Source organism: Papio anubis, chromosome 1, assembly GCF_008728515.1.
Source record: "Papio anubis isolate 15944 chromosome 1, Panubis1.0, whole genome shotgun sequence".
Taxonomy (NCBI): Eukaryota; Metazoa; Chordata; class Mammalia; order Primates; family Cercopithecidae; genus Papio; species Papio anubis.
Window position 1 is genome coordinate 202,199,163 of NC_044976.1, and position 5,891 is coordinate 202,205,053.

The window sequence follows — 5,891 nt, forward strand, 5'->3', positions numbered from 1 at the left end:
ATCCCAGCTACTTGGGAGGCTGAGGCAGGAGAATAGCTTGAACCTGGGAGGCAGAGGTTGTGGTGGGCTGAGATCATGCCATTGTACTCCAGCCTGGGCAATACGGTGAGGCTCCATCTCAAAAATAAAAATTTTAAAAAATTAAAAAAAAAAAACCTAGCCATGTTAAAATTATGACCAAGGGAAGTTTTCTTTCAGAATTTGCTCTATTGTTTATAGTGGTGGTCAGAGAAGAGTGTTGGTGGGCAGGGAAAAAGAGGAAGGCCTTTCATGATTTAGTGATTTTTTTGCATTTATTACTTAGGTCCTACATTAGCCAGGATAAGGTTGATTATGCTGTTGTAATGAAAAATCCCGAAATCTCAGGGGTTTAAAGACTCAAAACTTTATTGCTGCCGTTTTACACGCCTCCCACTGGGCAGGAGGGGCCTCTGCTCTTTGTAATTGTTACGGGTCCCAGGCTGATGGGGGATCCATCATTTTATGACACCACTAGCGTCACACACAGTTTCAGAGTTGACTGGGGCAAGGAAACTGTAGTCTGTATTCCACTGGGCAAGCAAGCCACATGGCCACACCTAGCCTCAAGGGGACGTGGGGCTATGCACTTCTCCATCTACCTAGAAGTGAGGCTGTGGGTGATAGTTAATTCCTGAATCCTGACTCAGGCATTCTTTTCTATCCTCCGCCAAGTCTTAAAAAGTCATGTGGAATAGAAAGAAAAAAAAAAGTATTTCTGCACTTCATCTCGATACCCATTTTGTATCTGATCTGGAGTTGAATAACAAATGTTTACAGTAGAAAGTTAACACTGCCTCCATAAAGGACTCAGATGTAAGATCTGTGGAAAGAATATATTTGTTTGAGAAGAATTTACTAACACAATGCCTCCAATTAGTCAGCAATAGACCCTCTGAGAAAGCACATTGGTGACGACGCACCTTAAGTTAGTTCTGGTTGAGTGAAAAATGAAAATGTTCAAGCTATAGATGTCACAGTAAGTTGTGTGTCCACAGAACCCCCAATCAGAGTTTCTGAGGCATTTTTAGCATGCAAAATTGCATGAGGTTTAAAGGAAACTTACTCTATAAGACAGGTTCTTTAACCCTTGTTAATCACTTTCAGACCATCGGCGAACCTCTTTAAAAGACCAGGGTGCTGTGTTTGTGTGGATAACAAGTAATATTGGAAGTGATACTGAAAATTGGAATGACACAGAGGAAATTAGCATGGGCCCTGTGCAAGGATAACACACAAACTGGCAAAGCGTTTAATATTTTGGGGCAAGATGAAAACTATTCTGTGGATGGGTGGTGGTGACGGTTGCACATCAGTGTGGATCAACTTAATCCCACTTAACTGTACACATAAAAATGGTTAAGATAGTACATTTTATGTTGTATGTATTTTACCATAATAAAAAAATGTAAAATGCTCATTCATTTTTATATTGTTCACACTGAACTGAAAATATTTGGGATATGTTCATTAAATAAAATATATGATTAGCAATTTTTAGAAGCCAGCACGTTGCCTAAACACAACCGGGGCAGACGTCTACTGTTGCTGTCACAGGCTGTACTTTACAATATTTATTTATATCTATTTAAAAGGCAGATGATAACTAGCCAATAATAATACATTTTATTTGGAACACCAAATGCATGGCGAGCACAGGACTAATAATTGCAGATGTAGTAACACATTTATGTCTTACAAAAACATTGATGGGGCTATTATCTCCATTTTATAGATAAAGAAATACAGCCCTCATGAAGTTGACTGGCTGGGCGCTGTGGCTCATGCCTGTAATCCCAGCACTTTGGGAGTCCTAGGCGGGTGGATCATCTGAGGTTAGGAGTTTGAAACCAGCCTGGCCAACATGGTGAAACTCTGTCTCTAGTAAAAATACAAAAATTAGCCAGGCGTGGTGGTGAGCATCTGTAATCCCAGCTACTCGGGAGGCTGAGGCAAGAGAATTGCTTGAGCCCAGGAGGTGGAGTTTGCAGTGAGCAGAGATCACACCACTGCACTCCAGCCTGGGCGACAGAGTGAGACTCTGTCTCAAAAAAAAAAAAAAAAAAAAAAGAAAGAAATTGACTGATTCAAGGTCACATGGCTGATAAGTGCCAGGAAACAAACCTAGGCCAATTGGCTCCAAAACCTGCTGGTAAGTCGAGGCTGCCCATAGAAACAGGAGGAAATGGCAGCCATGAACTCAGGGCCTTGGGCAGGGGCTAGTATGGTGGCTGGATCAGCCAGGAGATGAAGTCCCAGAAGTGATCCCGAAGCAGGTGGATCACCTGAGGTCGGGAGTTCGAGACCAGCCTGACCAACATAGAGAAACCCTGTCTCTACTAAAAATATGAAATTAACCGGGCGTGGTGGTGCATGCCTGTAATCCCAGCTACTCAGGAGGCTGAGGCAAGAGAATCGCTTGAACCTGGGAGGCGGAGGTCGCAGTGAGCTGAGATCACGCCATTGCACTCTAGGCTGGGCAACAAGAGTGAAACTCTGTCTCAAAAAAAAAAAAAAAAAAGATGTGCATCTTTTTTTTGATGCTCAGAAGATGTGCTTCTGCCCGAGCCAGGCTTGGTTACAAAGGCAGGCATCTCAGCTATAGTGTCAGGAATGGAGGACAGACACAAAGAACAGGGAAAAGCTTAAGCCCAAACCAAAGATTTAGGGAACATGTTTGTTTGATCACTTCTTTTCTGGAGGAATCCTACCCTCTGGGGCTGCAGTATCAGTGAGCACATGCAGAGCCCTTTCCTGTGAGTTCCATGTGGTGCCCATCCCCGGGCTGTGGGATTTCCTCTTCACACCTGCAGGCTTGGTGGAGAAGCCGCCTGCTGAGGGCAAGTGTCCCGGGTGGTGCAGCCCACCATCAGTTAGCGAGTGAGTCCATTCAATGCAGAGGAACCAGTGGACTTGGTGACACTCACAGACTACCCCTTCAACCACTGGCTGATAGAGGTGGTGAGAGCAATAATAGCTTTGATGGACAACCCACACAGGACTGGGAAGGGCTGGGATTGAGAGAACTCACACCTGCCTGCACTCCCACACCTGTTCCCTCTCCACACCTGCCTGCGCTCCTCCTGAAACACAGTTCCCCAGGTAACCACATACTCTCTCCCTCACCTCACTCAGGTCTTTTGCTTTTCAAACATGCCTTCCCTAACCACTGAATTTAAATCTGGTCCTCTATCTTCAACCTGCATCCCTGTCTCCATAATTCCTGCTCTTTTTTTCCCTAACATACATTTCATTCACATATTTGTTTGTTGCCCCTCTCCTCCTGCTAGAATGTCAGCTCCATGAGGGCAGGGCTTTTCATCTGTTATGTTTACTACTGTAACCCCAGTGCCTAGAACAGGACCTGTTCAATGAATGAATGATGATATGATTGTTTAGAGCTGAGCCCTAAACAATCTACGTACTTTAATACTTCCATCTGGGCAGGTGCTGTGGCTCACGCCTGTAAACCCAGCACTTTGGGAGGCCGAGGCAGGTGCATCATCTGAGGTTGGGAGTTCGAGACCAGCCTGACCAACATAGAGAAACCCTGTCTCTACTAAAAATACAAAATTAGCCGGACATGGTGGTGCATGCCTGTAATCCCAGCTACTCAGGAGGCTGAGGCAGGAGAATCACTTGAACCCGGGAGGCGGAGGTTGCAGTGAGCTGAGATTGTGCCATTGCACTCCTGCCTAGGCAACAAGAGTGTCTCAAAAAAAAAAAAAAATTCCATCTCTAATTTTTCCACTGAGCTGTAAACGTAGAGTAGATTCAACTGCCAATCGGACAATCTCACTTGGCTAAGAAGAATGACAAAGTAACCTGGCCCCAGGGAGAGTCTGACTGCCACTGACCTTCCTCCCCTAATAGCCCTGACTTGGTCTCCCTCATCTCACTTAAAGTTACCATCATCCACCCAGACACCTCCCCAGAAATCTAGGCATCATCCTTAATTCCTTTCCTTCCCATCCACTCACATCCAATCCATCAGCAAGCCTGCTGGCTTTATCTCCAAGAAGAATCCCTGCTGCGTCAACTCCTCCTTATCTCCGAAACTATTCTAGTCCAAGCCAAGCCACCAGAATTTCCTACCTGGGCTATGCATACTCTATTAACTGTTCTTTTTACGCTCACTTCTTCCTATAATCCCCACCCTATAAAGCAGACAGGATGATCTTTTAAAATGCAAGGCAGATGATGCCACTTCCCTGTGGAAAATTCCTCCCAGAGTCACCACTGAATATAGACTAAGATTTAGGCTCCTTCTGTGGTTTCCAATGTCCCACACGGCTGGCTCTGCCTGTCAGATAAGCTCATCTGCTACCACACACTGGATCACCTACCTTCCTGAGTCCAACACCCCCATACGTGTCCTCAGAAATACTCAAGCTAATTCCTGCTTAAGGACCTTGGCTCCTGCTCTTTCTGCTACCGGGATTGCTGCACTTCCATATCTTCACAAAGCGGTCTTCATATCCATGCTTCATATCTTCACAATGCATCTTCGCATTGCTTCATATCAAATGCGACCTCCCTGTCTAAATCCCGTCACCTCCACCCTGGTCACTCTTTATCAAATCATCGTATTCTGTATCTTTGTTCCTTAGTTTTTTAGCATGTGTTACTATCTAATATTACTAGGTAAATTTGTTTGCTTTGTTATTTTGTCTCCTCCTGCCCATTCCTACCCTAGGTAACATGTAAATTTCCTTCCATGTGAGAAAGAACCTTATCTACATAGTTTACAGTTTGCCACTGTGTCCCTAGTGCCTAGCACAGAGTCAGGCTTGTCAGAGGTGATCAATGAATATTTGCTGAGTAAATGAACTCTTGTGGAGCTAAATGAACTGCAGTGGTATTCCCATGTAACTGATGGAGGATTAGACACTTAGGGATTTAAGTCATTTGCCCAAAGGTGTGCAGCCAGCCAGTAAATGGCAGAAGAAACTAGTGTTCATAACTGGGAGCCAGTGCTACCTGGCAGAACATCTTCTCTTGGTAAGACTAACTTGTCAGGAGCATCTGACCTTAAAGACCTGAGGTTTTGGCTGGGTGTTGTGGCTCACGCCTGTAATCTCAGCACTTTGGGAGGCCGAGGCAGGTGATCACCTGAGGTCAGGAGTTCGAGACCAGCCTGACCAACATGGAGAAACCCTGTCTCTACTAAAAATACAAAATTAGCCAGGCATGGTGATGCATGCCTGTAATCCCAGCTACTCAGGAGGCTGAGGCAGTAGAATTGCTTGAACCCGGGAGGCAGAGTTTGCAGTGAGCCGAGATCACGCCATTGTACTCCAGCCTGGGCGACAAGAGCAAAACTCTGTCTCACCAAAAAAAAAAAAAAAAAAAAAGAGAGACCTGAGGTTCAGATAGGTGCCCAGTCACATACCAGGCTGGAGCTTCAGAGAGCTAGTGACCAGTCAGGGAAAGCTGACCTTGAGAGAGTGGGGTACCAAGGTAAAGGCAGGACTGGCCAGAGGTCTCACTGAATAAATCATAGTGAAGCCCACCATAGGGGCACTAGGTTGAATGAAAGGTAGAAATCAAGTAAATTTGGCCACCAGAGTGAGAAAGATTCCAGGGTAGCACTTCCCACTGCTGAAAGCCTGGCTAACACTTCCTATTTCCTTGTCTGGCTTCACGGTAGTCGTTTTCCTCTTCCTATTTAGAAGACATCCCAGTCTTATCCTTCTGGGCTATTCATGCTCAGCTAAGTTTCCAGCCCTGTGTCCCCTAGTGACACCTGTGCCTTGGCATGACACAAAGAGCCAATATTATTAAAACAGCTCCGTTACTAAACTGTATGGTGTTTAAGGAGCCAAGTAAAATCAGAACTAATAGTATGATCTGTCTGCTTAGTGCATGAATGT

At 45.1% G+C, this 5,891-nt stretch overlaps 1 non-coding gene across 1 annotated transcript; it reads left to right on the forward strand.

Annotated features, from left to right (window-relative positions):
- The first annotated feature begins 1,176 nt into the window (after positions 1-1,176).
- LOC116272057 lies at positions 1,177-1,281 on the forward strand. The gene has a single exon (XR_004180788.1). It is a non-coding gene; the product is annotated as a U6 spliceosomal RNA (small nuclear RNA).
- Positions 1,282-5,891: the final 4,610 nt, after the last annotated feature.